This window comes from Bos javanicus, chromosome 5 (genome assembly GCF_032452875.1).
Source record: "Bos javanicus breed banteng chromosome 5, ARS-OSU_banteng_1.0, whole genome shotgun sequence".
Classification (NCBI taxonomy): Eukaryota; Metazoa; Chordata; class Mammalia; order Artiodactyla; family Bovidae; genus Bos; species Bos javanicus.
Genome location: NC_083872.1, coordinates 30,040,599 through 30,057,104, shown reverse-complemented (window position 1 = coordinate 30,057,104; position 16,506 = coordinate 30,040,599). Strand labels below are relative to the sequence as shown.

The 16,506-nt window shown below is 39.1% G+C and overlaps 1 protein-coding gene across 7 annotated transcripts in view; it reads left to right on the top strand.

Moving 5' to 3' along the window:
- The window catches only part of LARP4 (La ribonucleoprotein 4), a 75,396-nt gene that overhangs the window by 4,059 nt on the left and 54,831 nt on the right, over nucleotides 1–16,506 (top strand). Inside the window, exon 2 of one of the 7 annotated variants that reach the window (XM_061416166.1) lies at nucleotides 11,295–11,343. The exons of the other annotated variants lie outside the window; for them this stretch is intronic. The gene's annotated coding sequence lies outside the window, so the exon portion shown is untranslated. The remainder of the gene's footprint in view (nucleotides 1–11,294; nucleotides 11,344–16,506) is intronic. 7 annotated transcript variants of the gene reach the window in all.

Sequence of the window (16,506 nt, the reverse complement as noted above, 5' to 3'; positions counted from 1 at the left end):
GCGCCATGTGACTTTCCAGGCCGTACACGGCGCGGAGCCGGCAGACAGGCTGACACAGCACCTGGGCCGTGCAGGCCCGCGGCTCCGCGCTGCGCGCTTGCCGCACTTTAGGAGGCTGTGAGAGGGGCGAGTGCCTTGGTTGGGAAGAACCTTAGGTGGAGAATCGAGGCTTGTCTGGTGCGGCGTGAGGATCGGAGGAAGGGGAAAGCGTCCCATATGGACCTCCTAAAGGAGGCGAGCTGGGGGTGGGGGGGCTGAGGGCGGAGTCTGGGGAGAGAAGGGTAATCAGGTGGGCGCGTTCCGGGTGAAGCGAGGCCTCGCGCGGCCCTCTGGGAGCAGGCGAGCAACATGTGGGGCCGCCGAGGGAGGAAGGTGAAATTCCGTCTAAGTGTTCGGGAAAGAAAGTTGAAAGCTTCTTTCTAGCAGTCCCCACCAGATTTTGTTTGGTCCCCATCCCTCGTCTCTGGAACGTTCTGTGGGTGGAAAGCGAGTTACTGTGAACGGAGGAGAAAGCCTGTAGGATTTGGAAGCCTTGAAAGGCACCGCTTTGACCTTTTGTAAAAGTTAACTCAGGCAGCGACTCCGTGATGAGGGACCGGTTTTATGAACGGATAAGAGCCTTTTACAGGAAAAATTCCAAGAACGAGCGAAACCTAGTTCGGGCAAAGCTTTTTTTTTTTTTTGTATTGTTATTTAACAATTTGTTGTTCAGTCGCAAAGTCGTGTCAGACTTTTTGCGACCCTATGGACTGCAGCACTTCTATTACTTTAACCGGAACATCTGTTGTTGGCCTATTTCAGTTTTAAAGGTAGAGGATACCTGTTTTACATAAATACAAGGTTCGGTTTCTCTTATTTCTGTCTTTCTCTTGTGTGCAATGAGCATCAGCTGACTGCCTGGCTAATGCTTTGAGTAGATTCCAGATCGTATTGTTCTAGCATTGTGAAAACGTCACACCAGCAAAGCTGCAACCTCGCAACTTGGCACTTGTTAACTATGCCCATAAAAAGAATCTTTTCAATGAAAGAAGGAATTTACAGGTTGTAGAATGGGTCGGGAACCAGGGCCAGTCTGTGGCGGGTTTCATTCAGAGTAAGGGAGGAATCTTAGTCCATAATATTCCAACATAAATAACGTGCTTCTACGGTTTTGTTTTTTAATCGACTGTGTAGCTGATAATTGGATATTAAAGAGGCAGCTACCTTTTAGAACATTTCAACATTGATACATTCACTGGAACATTCCAAGTACATCATGAAGAGATTTTAAGTTATTGAGTCTGTTTTGTTTTTCTAATCCTCACTGATTTCCTTGGGCAGAATAAGAAATCAGATATGATTTTAAACAGCCCCAGTTTGTATTAGGAATGTTATGCCAAGCAAATACTGCGGGTTTTAAGTGTATGTGTTTTACCCGGCAAAAGACTGTGAAGTTTCAGTTATATCAAGATGAATTCCAAAACAAACTTTTGAGTTCCAAATTGATCGCTTTGGCTTTGTTAAAACGTGAACGTTAATAATAGCTCCATTTATTGACAGCTTAAGCTGAACCTCTCTTATTTCTAAAACAACATTACAGTGTTCTACAGATGAGAAAACTGAGGTGAGAGGTTAAATAACTTAGTACACCTAAAATAGTGGAGCTGGGATTTAGATACAGGTCATTCTGATGCCAGATCATGACTCACTTAATGTTATGTATAACTAATATTTCCATTAATCATTTTCTTTGTAAATCAGTATTTGGCTTTTAGTTTTTTGTCATTGTTTCGTTTCTTTGTTTTTACATATAATGAGTTTTCCTGAAAATTAACAATGGCACTAAATATTTGAGCCTAATTACATGGTATTAAAATCAGTAAAATATAACACACTGGCGTTTTGGCATTTTGTTAACTAAATATTCAGTCCCTGTAACCTCATGATGTAGGAATTATTCTAAATGAGGGAACTAAAGCTCCGAAGTTTGATGTCCAAGGTCATTCAGGTGTAAATAATGTGAGGACTAAAGTCTGAAGTCTGACTTCTAGAACACAAGTCACTGATTCCAAAACTTACTTTTGCACTTACTTTCCAGTGACCCGAGGGTTCCTAATCTGGGTCCCTAAACACAGAACTTGGTTGAGGGAAAAAAATAATTACCTATTTATTTTCACTAGCTACTAATTGAAATCTAGGATTGAAAAAAATTAAAAATTATTGACATTTCAAATGGATGCACTGAGAGAAATGTTTTCATATTACAGTTTTTGCAGATATCATGAAATATTTATGTGTGTTGCTCCTTGTTAAATGTAAGAAAGTCTTGTTTAATTCATTAGTGAAGAAGCACATTTATTACTAAAATAGACATTTTAAAATATTTTGGTAACTATAATTTATTTTGTGGTTCTGCACATTTCATATACTTAAAAATATTCTGAGAAGAGATTCATAGGTTAATTGGACTACTGAAAAGGTCCAAGGAGATTAATAACCACTTGACTATAAACTAAGTTGCTTTGAATAGGAGTTCTCTAATGTAGGATCGATGAGTCCTCTGCAGTTGTGTTCAAAATCTTTTATTTGCATGCATTTTTCTGGAGAGACCCTAGCTTAATTATTTTATAACTGGAATCAGTGGGATAGAGGATGTTAATGATAATACTAGAATAATAGTGGTGTACACATAAATTGTGCTTACTGTGTGTCAGGCCTCTTAAGTCTTGCTACATGTATACATTTATATACATCAACTCAAACCTACCTGTGAGGTAGGTAGCATTATTATCTCCATTTTAGAGATAAACTAAGTCACAGAAAATTAAAGAAACTTGCTCAAGATCATGCAGCCAGTGAGTAGAGCTGGAGTTAGAACTCTGAACTGCAGTATGTGCTGTGCTGTGCTTAGTCGCTCAGTCGTGTCCAGCTGTTTGCGATGTTATGAACTGTAGCCTGACAGGCTCCTCTGTCCATAGGGATTCTCCAGGCAAGAATATAGAGTGGGTTGCCATGGCCTCTTCAAATTGCAGTTTACTGCAGTAGAAATCTATAGGCAGACAAGGAATCCTATTTTAAATAATACTTAAGATGTAACTTTTTAAAAACTTGATCTTGCAGACAAAGGGCTATACAGACTTCAGTAGTTTATTGTTTTTTATCTCACCTCTGTTCTGAAGTAGACACATACAGTGTCTGTCTTTGGGTAGAGGTAAAAACTTTTGGGTAATATACCAAATTGTCAAACGTCCTCCAACATGCTGCTGCTGCTGCTAAGTTGCTTCAGTCGTGTCCGACTCTGGGCGACCCCTTAGACGGCAGCCCACCAGGCTTCTCCGCCCCTGGGATTCTCCAGGCAAGAACACTGGAGTGGGTTGCCATTTCCTTCTCCAATGCATGAAAGTGAAAAGTGAAAGTGAAGTCTCTCAGTCGTCTCCGACTCTTAGCGACCCCATGGACTGTAGCCCACCAGGCTCCTCCATCCATGGGATTTTCCAGGCAAGAGTACTGGAGTGGGGTGCCATTGCTTTCTCCAGTGCACCAAAATACTTGGTTACAAAAATTCCAAAAGTTTGAAATGGCAAAGTGCAGTGTTCTTCTGGTGATTATTGAGTTATTTAATTTTTGAGCACTGAGGAGACACTTTGCAGTTATTTTCATATTTTTATGGTTTGCTAACGTTTTATTCACTTTTCAGATCATTTCCCCCCTCCAATATTTCCAGCCAATTATGTATGCTCTAGTTGTTTGACAGTGTTTTAATTGGATTTCTGTCTCTGAGTTTTTCCCGAAAAATGAATACTCAAGGATGTTTAATACTCTCACATGATTTTTAAAAAATAATTTTAATTATGGAAAGTACACATAAAATGTATCATCTTCGCCATTTTTAATATACAGTTTAAATATTTACATTGTTGTGCAACCACTACCACCATCCCTATCCAGAAGCTTCATCTTGCAAGACTGAAACTCTGTACACATTAAGCAGTAAATCCCTGTTCTCCCTTCCCCCAGATCTTACACAATTTTAAAAAGCATTTTATTTATTTATTTCTGGATCTTCATTGCTGTGCAGGCTTTCTGTAGTTGTGATGAGTGGGGGCTACTTTCTGGTTGCGGTGCATGGACTTTCATTGTGGTGTTTTCTCCTGTCGAGCACAGGCTGCAGCTCTCACAGGCTCAGTAGTTGTGGCGCACCGGCTTACTTGCTCCGCAGCACGTGGAATCTTCTGCACCAGGGGTCGAGCCTGTGTCCCCTATATTGGCAGGCAGATTCTTAACCACTGGACCACCAGGGGATGTCCCTTTCACATTTTTAAAAATAACTTATCGGACTTGTAAATTTTTCTGCTTTTTTAGGTGATAACATTTTAAGTTTTAGATTAGCCTTAGAATCTGAAATAAGTGACGTTTGCCTTAATGATAAAAATTGATATTTTATATTACAGTAATTATGAATAGTTTTGTGTCTTTTGCCCTCAGTGCAGTACTCAGTTTTTCCCTGTTAGCTTAAATATGTTTGTATTTATAAAAAGTTCTTACATATCACCGACTGAAAATGCTTTTTCAAAAATGACTGAAAAAAAGAAAATGTCTACACAAATTGTGAACTGATTGCCAGGAAGTAATAAATAAGTAAATGGCTGAGAAGTTTTTGAACAATTTGATTTTGGAATATTTATTGGAAAATTCTGGATGCAGAATTTTTAAATGGATAGACATTTTCAAAGGAATATGTTCAGATGTAACGGATTGAAAATGAAGTAGAAATTATTTTCTGTTTTCATAGTGTGAAAAGTGGAATAGCATGCTCAGAAGTGAATATAAAGATGTAGAAGTGCCTCTAGATGCCTCAAATTACATGTGAAAAACTAGAAATGAGAAATATTGGTATTCAACTATTTTCTATCTGGTTGGATTTGTTCAGCCTGTCTCTCTGCTCCATATTACTTTCCAGCTGATGGAAATGATCCTGAGTACTAGACATGAATGTTTCACATCTATAATTTTGGTCTTTGCATGTGTGCGCGTGTGCTCAATTGCAGTTGTGTCTGTTGTGCCCGTTGTGTCTGACTCTGCAACACCATGGACTGTACCCCGCTAGGTTCCTCTTGTCTGTGGAATTCTTCAGGCAGGAATACTGGAGTGGGTTGCCATTTCCTCCTCCAGAGGATCATTCTGACCCAGGGATCGAACCTGCGTCTCCTGCATTGACAGGCAGATTCTTTATCACTGCGTCATACCTAGGAGCTTAAAAAAAGAGATTTTGACCCTGTGGTTAGAGATGGGGTCTGTGACTGTATTTCAGAGGAGCAGAAAGTAGAGGAAATGGAGAAACTAATGGAGCTGTCATTGTGAAGTCTTAAAAAAGATTTTTTAATTTCCACTTCGAGTATTCTTAAGTGAAATGAAAAATGACTCTAGCTCTGATAGTGCTTATAGCATTTTAATTTATCGTTCCTATATTCTGCGTTTTGCTTAAATTGTGTTTTCTTTAAAGTTCATTCTTGAGGGAGGTTTCCAGTTTCTGTTGTAAACTTTTGCACTCTGATTTTTTGTAAGGGTTTTGGTTTGGAATCCTGGGATCAAATGTTAGCTATGACCTGAGGCAAGTGACAACATTTTTTGAGCAACTTCCTATCTGTAGTTTGAGAGTGATTCTTCTGCTATTTAGGTTGTGTTAATGGTGTTTATGGAGAAGGCAATGGCACCCCACTCCAGTACTCTTGCCTGGAAAATCCTATGGATGGAGGAGCCTGGAAGGCTGCAGTCCATGGGGTCGCTGAGGGTTGGACACGACTGAGCGGCTTCACTTTCATTTTACACTTTCATGCATTGGAGAAGGAAATGGCAACCCACTCCAATGTTCTTGCCTGGAGAATCCCAGGGATGGGGGAGCCTGCTGGGCTGGGGTCTATGGGGTCGCACAGAGTCAGACATGACTGACGTGACTTAGCAGCAGCAGCAGCAGCAATGGTGTTTATGTGATACAGTAAACCTTGTTTGCAATACAGTCTAGGTAAAGTCTTGACAGACATTATCATTTGATCATCACAGCAAGTGTGTCATTATGTAAATTGTCCAGGATATGGCCTTCCAAATGACTGAAATTTTTACTTTCATATATTTGATATTTTTGGGAAATTTATTAAAACTATGTGATAGTAGCACTGTTTATTGCAAAAACTACTGTGTGATAGCACTGATTTAATGGAGTATTACTCAGCCATTAAAAAGAATACATTTGAATCAGTTCTAATGAGGTGGATAAAACTGGAGCCTATTATACAGAGTGAAGTAAGCCAGAAAGAAAAACACCAATATACTAACGCATATATATGGAATTTAGAAAGATGGTAACAATAACCCTGTATGCAAGACAGCAAAAGAGACACAGATGTATAGAACAGTCTTTTGGACTCTGTGGGAGAGGGTGAGGGTGGGATGGTTTGGGAGAATGGCATTGAAACATGTATAATATCATATGTGAAACGTATTGCCAGTCCAGGTTCAATGCATGATACTGGATGCTTGGGGCTGGTGCACTGGGATGACCCAGAGGGATGGGATGGGGAGGGAGGTGGGAGGGGAATTTAGGATAGGGAACACATGTACACCTGTGGCGGATTCATGTCAATGTATGGCAAAACCACTATAATCTTGTAATTAGCCTCCAATTAAAATAAATATTTTTATATTAAAAAAAGAGAGAGAGAGACATATATCTTTGAGTTCTATGTAATCCTAGGCTTGTTACTAATTTTCTCTGATTCTTGGTAAGGCAAAGCAGTTAATTACCTTAAAGTTTTTATACTTTGGTTATACTATTAATTGGGCAAAGAAAAGTTTAAAATGAGGATGAAGACTGCAGTCTGCTAAAATACAGACTCATTTATTTAAAGAATATTTATGGCAATATTTAAATAAATACAGTTGATAAAGTGCAAATAGACACTTTATATTTGCTCTTTTGGGGAAAAAAATTTTTTTTCCAGTGTATAGTGTGTTAGTCGCTCAGTCGTGTCCAACTCTTTGTGACCCCGTGGACTGCAGCCCACCAGGCTCCTCTGTCCATGGAATTCTCCAGGCAAGAATACTGGATTGGGTTGCCATTCCCTTCCCCAGGGGATCTTCCTGACCCAGGGATTGAACTCAGGTCTCCTGCACTGTGGGCAGATTATTTACTGTCTGAACCATCAGGGAAACCCTTCTAATGTATAAGTGTAAGTAAATGTAAGGAAAAGAAATTGGAATATCACATACTCACGCTTCCTGTCTGGTCTATTGCCTTGTCAAGACATTTGAACCAATTTTTAGCTTAGAAAATCTCTCTCTCTCGCTCTCTCTCTCTCTCTCTATATATATATAATCATGACTGGGTCTAAATTAAAGACAGAGGAATACTTTAGATGAATATTACTAGGAGTATGGTATGAGCATAGGCAGAGAGCCAAGGATGTGAAATTAAGTTTTGTTTGGTTTATGTATTATTGAGGAAAGAGAAGAGTATTTTCTGTGTCAGGATGGAAAAGTCAGAAGTAATCCAGGGTTTATGTAGTGTAGATTTGGGCAATATCTTCATACCACTGGATGCTACAAACTACAAAACAAGTAAAATTGGCCATACCTCCCGTTTTGACCTGAACAGTCATAGTGTACACCTGTTTTCTGGAACAGCTGTCCCATTTTATTCTCAAAAATGTCCTGGTTTGTATGATAATTTTTTTCAGAAGAGATTAGAGGCTCACTGTGTGCTTGTTGGCAAGTTTTTTCTCCCATATCATTAAAAAGCCAAGATAGTGTACTAGGTTGGTATCAAAGAGTTTGTTGTTGAAGGCATTGAGAATTACAGTTGAGCTAGCTAAGGGAAATAGGGTTATTCTATTCTTTTGAGTTGGAGGAAGGAAAAAAATAGGAGGGCAGTGACTGAGTAATAATGATAAGATACAGTTACATGAAAGAGTGCATAAAAGAATGGTTAAGAACATGGATTCTGGGGCCAGGCTGCCTGCTCAAGTTAGACAGCTTTCTAGTGTGACCTTGTACACGTTGTTTAACGCATGCTTCTCAGTTTCCTTATCTGTAAATTCACGATAATGTTAAAGTATGAGATAATATCGTACTTATTCTCTATCTCAAAGAGTTGTTAAGAGGATTGACAGTCAAAGTAAAGCACTGAGTGTCTGGTACACAATAAATTTGTGAGTTTTCTTTCACATATTACTTATAAAAGATAAGTCTCATTTCGGTTTCCATAACAGATGGTTTGCTGACTTAACTGTACACACTAGAGATTAAAAGTTATCCTTTTTTGAAAAGGATTATTTTGATATTTGAGTTTTGAGGGTTTTTTGAGCTCATTTGTATAATTAGCTGTTGGCTTTATAAGATGACCAATTTGAAGTAAAATGACTTGGTATTTTGTTGTGGTTCAGTTGCTCAGTTGTGTCTGACTCTTTGCAAACACATGGACTGCAGCACGCCAGGCTTCCCTGTCCTTCGCCATCTCCTGGAGTTTGCTCAAACTCATGTCCATTGAGTTGGTGATGCCATCCAATCATCTTGTCTTCTGTCATCTCTGCTTTCTCCTGCCTTCGATCTTTCCCAGCACCAGGGTCTTTTCTAGTGAGTCAGCTCTTCACATCAGGTAGCCAAAGTATTGGAGTTTCAGCTTCAGCATCAGTCCTTCCAATGAATATTCAGGATTGATTTCCTTTAGGATTGACAGGTTTGATCTCCTTGCAGTCCAAGGGACTCTCAAGAGTCTTCTCCAGCATCACAGTTCAAAGGCATCAGTTCTTTGGCACTCAGCCTTCTTTATAGTCCAACTCTCACATCCATATATGACTACTGGAAAACCCATAGCTTTGACTAGAGGGACCTTTGTTGGCAAAGTAATGTGTCTGCTTTATTTAATATGCTGTGTAGGTTGGTCATAGCTTTTCTTCCAAGGAGTAAGGGTCTTTTAATTTCATGGCTTCAGTCACCATCTGCAGTGATTTTGGAGTCCAAGAAAATAAAGTCTGTCATTGTTTCCATTGTTTCCCCATCTATTTGCCATGAAGTGATGCCATGATCTTCATTTTTTGAATGTTGAGTTTTAAGCCAGCTTTTTCACTCTCCTCTTTCTCTTTCATCAAGAGGCTCTTTAGTTCCTTTTTGCTGTCTGCCATAAGAGTAGTGTCATCTGCCTATCTGAGGTTATTGGTGTTTCTCCTAGCAGTCTTGATTCCAGCTTGTGCTTCATACAGTCCAGCATTTCTCATGATGTACTCTGCATGTGAGTTATATAAGCAGAGTGACAGTGTACAGCATTGACGTACTCCTTTCCTACTGTGGAACCAGTCCACTGTTCCATGTCTGGGTCTGACTGTTGCTTCGTGACCTGCATACAGGTTTCTCAGGAGGCAGGTAAGGTGGTCTAGTATTCCCATCTCTTGAAGAATTTTCCACAGTTTATGTGATCCACACAATCAAAGGCTTTAGCGTAGTCATTGAAGCAGAAGTAGATGTTTTTCTGAAATTCTCTTGCTTTTTCTATGATCCAGAGGATGTTGGCAATTTGATCTTTGGTTTCTCTGCCTTTCCTAAATCCAGCTTGAACATCTGGAAGTTTTTGGTTTACATACTGTTAAAGCCTCGCTTGGAGAATTTTGAGCGTTACTTTCCTAGCATGTGAGATGAGTGCAATTGTGTGGTAGTTTGAACATTCTTTGGCATTGCCTTCTTTATTTTGATGATTATTTAAATGCTAAATACCTATCAATTGGGTTCCTAATCTTTAACAATAAAGTGGTACATTAACCTCAGTAGAACTTTCTTTAGGTAGTCTGTTTGATTATATATTAGAGCAATCCATGACTCCAAAAATTAAGCGGGTAATCTATGGCAGCCTCTTTTTTTTTTTTTTTTAAAGCAATCATCACCTGTCATCTGACTAAAGTAGTGAGAATTTAGGGAACTTATCTTTTCCTCTGATAGTGGAGGACCAGCAGTTATAGCTTTGTTGATGAATAAACTTAAGGTTTTCTTCTGGGTGTGGAATAAGTGAATCCTGATTTTTGACAACTTGGCATATGACTTAGGGTGGTCCAGTTCCCTTGCTGTTCAAAGTGTGAGCCTCAGCAAACTTCTTTACCCAGGACTTGTTAGAATACAAACTCTCTGTCCTATCTCTGAACTGCTGAATCAGAATCTTCCTTTTTCTCAAGATCCCTAGATGATTCTTACAAGCACTACAGTTTAAGAAACTCTCATGTAGCATATAAATTTTATTGTTGATCTCCTGTTCAGGGTGCTAGAGAAGAGTAAACCATAGATGAGGTCACTGCCATTGTGGAGCTTGCAGACGAAATAATTCAAGTTAGAATAAGTGCTTTGTTATAAGGGGTAAATTTTATTGCGCAGACTACCATTTTTCTTTTTTTTCAAACTGGAAGTTAGTTATTCCATGGCCCTAAGATACAGATCATTGCAGAGCTCAATTGACTTCTGCCCTGAGTACTCTAGTTCTTAATCTGGTAGCTCTTTTTCTGTATCCATTTCTTCTGTATTGTTACCCACTCTTAACTTGCCTTTGGGCCAGGGACTGTTTGACTTGGTAAGGAGATGTGCAGTATTCCTTGATTAGTGTAACTGTTTGTCTTAAAGTTTTCTCTGAGGCACTGTAGTATAGAGGCTAAGAGCCACCTTGGTGTAGTGGCACTCTCCGGACAGCCTAGGTTCACATTCTGGCTCTGTCTTTATTAGCTATATAACCCTGGGTGGATTCAGATCAGGTCAGATCAGTCGCTCAGTCGTGTCCAACTCTTTGCGACCCCATGAATTGCAGCACGCCAGGCCTCCCTTACATTTAGGTAAAGTTTTTCTGTATCTGCAAAATGTAGATGATAAAATTTAATGTAGTTGTTATGAAGATGAATTCAGTGTTTCATAAAGGCTAACTATCCTTCCTTGTGAGAAGGGTGAAAATTCCCCAGTTTTCATTTTTATTTTTTATAAAATGCCCTAAGCTTATTCTAATAGGACTTTGAAGTTCATGCTGGATGAAATGACAGGTGTTTGTTTTGTCTTTTTTTTTTTTTTGGTCACCTGTGCAGCTTGTAGGATCTTAGTTCCCTGACTAGCGATTGAACCCATCCGCCTAGCTGTGGAAGCACAGACTTGTAACTGCTGGAATTCTCTTTTTTTAAATGTACTTGTAGTTTTGTGGTCCTCTCAATACTGGAGATGTAAAAATTAAACCTAGGTGATTGATCTGCCATGAGGCAAATAAGTTTAATCATTCTATTTACTTTATTTCTGTTTTTCAGCATTTGTAGGGTTAAGTGGCATGGGATTTCTGTTTCTGATAGTAAATAGGTAAGTAAAACAAATCTATGTTTTGACCAAACATATGTGGTCAAATCTGTGTATGACCACGGAGATGGTTTTGCCGTATTTATGGTGATTTTTTTCCTAACTCTTGGTTCTATTACCTTAAAACTGCTTTCTTCTGACCAGAGGGTATCATTTTGCCAAGAATGTTTCCCTTTTTCTTTTCATTTGTATCTTTCCCTAGATAGGAACTAGCATAAGATGGGTCAGTGATGAAGACTGCTTTTGGCTTATTCAGTAATGACATGTATTGCTTAGAAATAGAGGTGTTGATCTGTTAGTTTTACAAACTGACAGTTTGAATATTTTGTGGTGGTTTGTGAGTATGTGTGTGCTTATGTGCTGCATATATGTATGTTGGCAGATAGTTTCAGCATGCAATTAGATAATTTACATCCTTTAATAGATGTTTTATATAACTGTGTAGCCTCACAGGCTTATTTCTAGTTCTGTGGGAGAGATAAGGATTTTTATGGAGTTCTTTGTTAAACCTTAGTCAAAAGATGAGTCAAAGGTGTGGTTATCTAGAATTTAAATGGAAAAATAAGTCTTTGTTCTTGTTTAACTGATTTGTCAGATTCATTATTGTGTCATTTTAAAGATTATTTGTTATAGAAAGACACATCAACTTGTTTTTTTGATGGACATTGTCAGTTTCCAAATTTTCTTTATGTTGAGTAATTCTATAAAGAACATTCTTGTGTGTGAAGCTCTTAGACTAACATTTACTGTGGTAGCTCATATGGTGAATGTTTTAAAAGTTTTTCACATCAGTATTGACAGAATGCTTTACATAGGTGTTGCAGATATATATTTTTTTAAACTGTGATGCATGGCATGCAGGATCCCCAACCAGGATCAAACTTGCACTTCTGCAGTGGAAGCACACAGGCCTAACCAGTGGACCACCAGGGAGTTCCCTAAAATTCACATTTTGTGATGATTATTCCCGCTTATTTTAGTACACCTTCCGTGTTTGGCAGATCTTTTACTAGTTTGCAGTTAATAGTAACCTTCCAGACCTTTTCTGTTTTTACATACTAATATGCTTATCTGTACAATGATTTTATGTGTTTGTTAATATAAATTTAAAAATGCTTATTGTTTTGCAACTTGAATTTTTTCTTATAGTATTCTGTGTTATGAAATATATTGCGTTTTATTTAACCATTTGTCTAGAAAACCACCATTTAGGTGGTTTTCAGTCTTTCACTAATGGGATCAGTGTTGCAATATACATTCTTATATATGTCTTCTTGTGTACATTAATGGCTTTTTGAGTGTACTGTTAAACTAGGCTGGTGAAAAATATAAATATGCCCAGGTGTACTGCCATCTATATGCCATAGACCTCACACTTTGGTTATTCTTGGCACCATTAGCAAGGGAAACATCAGATTTATGGGTAGTATATTGCTGAAAGGCATCTAGATAATTATTTTGAGTGATTATTAAATGCTTAATGAACTAGTACATCTCATCAGTAAGTAAAAGGTAAGTTTTTAAAATCATAGTTCCCCAATATTGTGTATTTATTTATAAATAAGTATATATGGGACAATATATTAATATCTTATATGTTAAATATTAGTCTTAATCTCTCTGTCATATTTGGGGTCTCCCAGTTCTTGAATAGCTTTCCATATTTGCAGAAAGGCCTACGTAATGAGTTAGGCCTCTCCAGTGAATGTACTAGTCAAAACTCAAATTCCAGGATTCCCTTATACCTAGATGGATGCAGGCATGTTACTAAGAGCTGCTAGTCAGACCACACCTACAGGTGTCTTCTACTTGAAAAAATATATAGTGCAGGGAAATGAGGGTTCTATTCTTAACTTCCATTTTGTAGTCAGGAGTGGCAGTAGAGGTGGGCAGCTTTAAGTAGAGTTAATAGTTGCAAGGTTGAGTTCCTGATGGAGAAGTAACATTGGTATTGGTAATAATAAAAGTTGTAATGGATTTGACTTTTGGCATTTACCACTTGGTGGTGGCATGGATAGTGATTTCCTCATCAAGCCACTTCAGCAACATTGAGTGAGATTACCTTTGCATCTAATTTTTCAGCCTTTCCAATGACAGTGACACTACCTTTTATTTACTTTGCTGTCTAATTTATCCAGAGTGGATTCTGAATACTAATAAGCACGCACTGTTCGCATTATGCATAGGGGCAAATGTAAAGATGACTTGCTTTCTAAAATTGCTACCTAAAGAAAAATAAAAATGAAATTGCTACCTAGAGGTGTATTTTGTTTGTTTTTGATATTTTTGCCACACCATTCAACTGGTGAGATCCCAGTTCCCTGACTAGGCATTGAACCTGTGCCCCTTGCAGGGGAAGCACAGAGTTCCAACTACTGGACTACCAGGGAATTAGAGATTTTGTTCTTTGTTTTGGCCCTGCTACAAGGCATGTGGGATCTTAGTTCCTGGGCCAGAGATTGAACCTATACTGCTTGCTGTGGAAGAAGTATTCAGTCTTAACTGTCAGGAAGGTTTCATGGAATTATTTTTAATACAGTTTTTGTTTATTTATTATTTATTTATGGCTGTGCTGGACCTTTGTTGCTGCGCGGGCTTTTCTCTAGTTGCGGTGCATTTGCTTCTCCTTGCGGTGGCTCCTCCTGTTGCAGAGCACAGACTCTAGGGCACTCAGACTTCAGTAGCTGTGGCATGTGGGCTCAGTAGTTGTGCCTCTACAGGCTCAGTAGCTGTGGCACATAGGCCTAGTTGCTCTGTGACACGTGGGATATTCCCAGATCAGGGATCGAACCAATGTCTCCTGCATTGGTAGGCGGATTCTTTACCACTGAGCCACCAGGGAAGCCCTCCATAGAGGTTTTTAAAAATTATCTGTGTACCTGTCCTGTTGGGGCTAGCTGGTGGTACTGTAAAGAAATTCATTGTTCTTTTCCCTGAGCTAATTATGATATGAAACAGCTGTCAATTAACATCTCTAGGCTAAGATGTTGCTTGGGTTATTTATATTTGGTGCTACTTCAAAGATCCTTTTGCTCCCTTGCTAGGTTTGACATTTGTTATTGGTTTTGATGTTTATTGTGAAAGCCTTTGTCAGACGTGAAATCATAAGCCAAGAAGCACTCCAATAAAAGGCTTCTATTTTAAACAGGCATATGAGAAAAAGGAAGATTGTATCAACTCTGATTTTCTGTCACATCAGAAGGGTAAATACAGTGTCTAAACATTAATTTCTTTTTTTTGCACCTGTGTCTTTACTATTCCATTCAAATAGACAGTTGAAGGTCTGCTCTCAGCCTGGTTTATTTTAATAGCTGAAATAGTAGAGGATGACCCAGCTTCTACCTTTTTTGATTGAGCCCACTGCCTTGTTGTAAAAAACACTTAATAAACTATTACAGTGGTAACAAATTAGAAGTATGTACAAATAACAAGAGGGAAAGAGAAGTAGTGACCAAGACAGAGTTTGGTGTCCAAGGTTTGCAAAAACTATAAGGAGTTTTGGTAGCGCAGCCATTACATTTTTTAAAACAAGAAAGCTGAGATCAGTGACTGCATAATTACTAGGTGGCAGAGTAAAGATAATTTTTGTCTGTTATACCATAGTTGACTTTTAATTGTTGGAATTCCTCTTCAATTTAGCTGTAAAGTACCAATATTAGTACTTTCTTCTTCTCTCTGTTTTTTTTTTTTTTTAAGATTTATTTTTGGCTGTTCTGAGTCTTGGTTGCTATACACAGGCTTTTTCTAGTTGCGGTGAATGGGGCCTGTTACTCGCTGTGGTGCCAGGGCTTCTCATCGCAGTGGCTTTGGCAGTTGCGGCTTGTAGGCTCTAGACCATGGGCTCAGTAGTTGTGGGACATGGGTTTAGTTGCCCCTTGGCTTGTGGGACCTTCCTGGACTAGGGAATGAACCCAAGTCTCTTGCATTGGCAAATGGATTCTTTACCACTAGCGCCACCTGGGAAGCTCTGAAACTTCAAACTTAATTCTGACCCCGTCTACCCCAAGCCTGCAGGCATGGTTGTGTTATGCTGATGTGTGTGCTCAGTTCTGTCTGACTCTGCAACCCCATGGACTGTAGCCCACCAGGCTCGTCTGTGGGCTTCTCCGGGCAAGAATACTGGAGTGGGTTGCTATTTCCAGTTAGTTTGGCTGCATTGGGTCTTACCTGCGCCACACAGGATCTTTCACTGAAACACACAGCACCCTAAGGGAAAAAACAAGCTTTATCAGAGAAAAAGAAAACTGGTCAGCTTTAGTCTTGGCTCTGGCTTGGTGGAAAGAGGGGTCTTATATTAACCACAAATCCTCTTTGATGCAAGGTGGGGCTGAAATTCCCACTACTTGTTGTTCTCCAAAAACCCATATTGAAAACTTTAAGTCATGGGAACTCCCCCCGTGGTCCAGTGGCTAAGAATCCATGATCCCAGTACAGGGGCCCTGGGTTTGATCCCTGGTCAGGTGACTAGCTTCCACTTGGCACAACTAAGACCCAGCACAGCCAGATAGATAGATTTTAAAGAACAATTTATGTGATACCAGATTGATAGTCTTACTGTGTGGTCATCCAACAGAAAGAAAACAAATCCTCTCCTGAAGAGCACATTTTAAACAACCTTTAAAATTCCCACAAAAAAAGTTTCAAGGAAAACGAGTGTGTGGAACAAAATCATAAAACACATGTCTTAATGAACATGGTTTAGCATTAAAAAAAACAGATCTCAGCAGAAACTCAAACCCTTTGATTTTGGATATTACACGGACTGGAATGATCAGATACAGACTATATAATTAGAATGTTTAAAAGAAGGAAGCTACTGGAAATTCCCTGGTGGTCCAGTGATTAGGACTCTGAGCTTTCACTGCAACAGGCCCGGGTTCAATCTGGTTGTGGTGGGATGGCCAGAAAAAGAAGGAAGGTACTGAAAGGATTGGAGGAGAAGATGGCCACCCACTCCATCATTCTTGTCTGCAAAATTCTGTGGACAGAGGAGATAGCTACAGTCCATGGGATTGCAAAGAATTGGACACAATTGAGCAGCTGAGTGCACACACACACCGAAAGGATGGCCAGAAAACAAAACATTGATCGGATAGATTTGAGGAAAGAACCAAAAGGAACTTCTGAAATGAAAATGTAGAAGGAACTTAGAGACTTACTGTACAA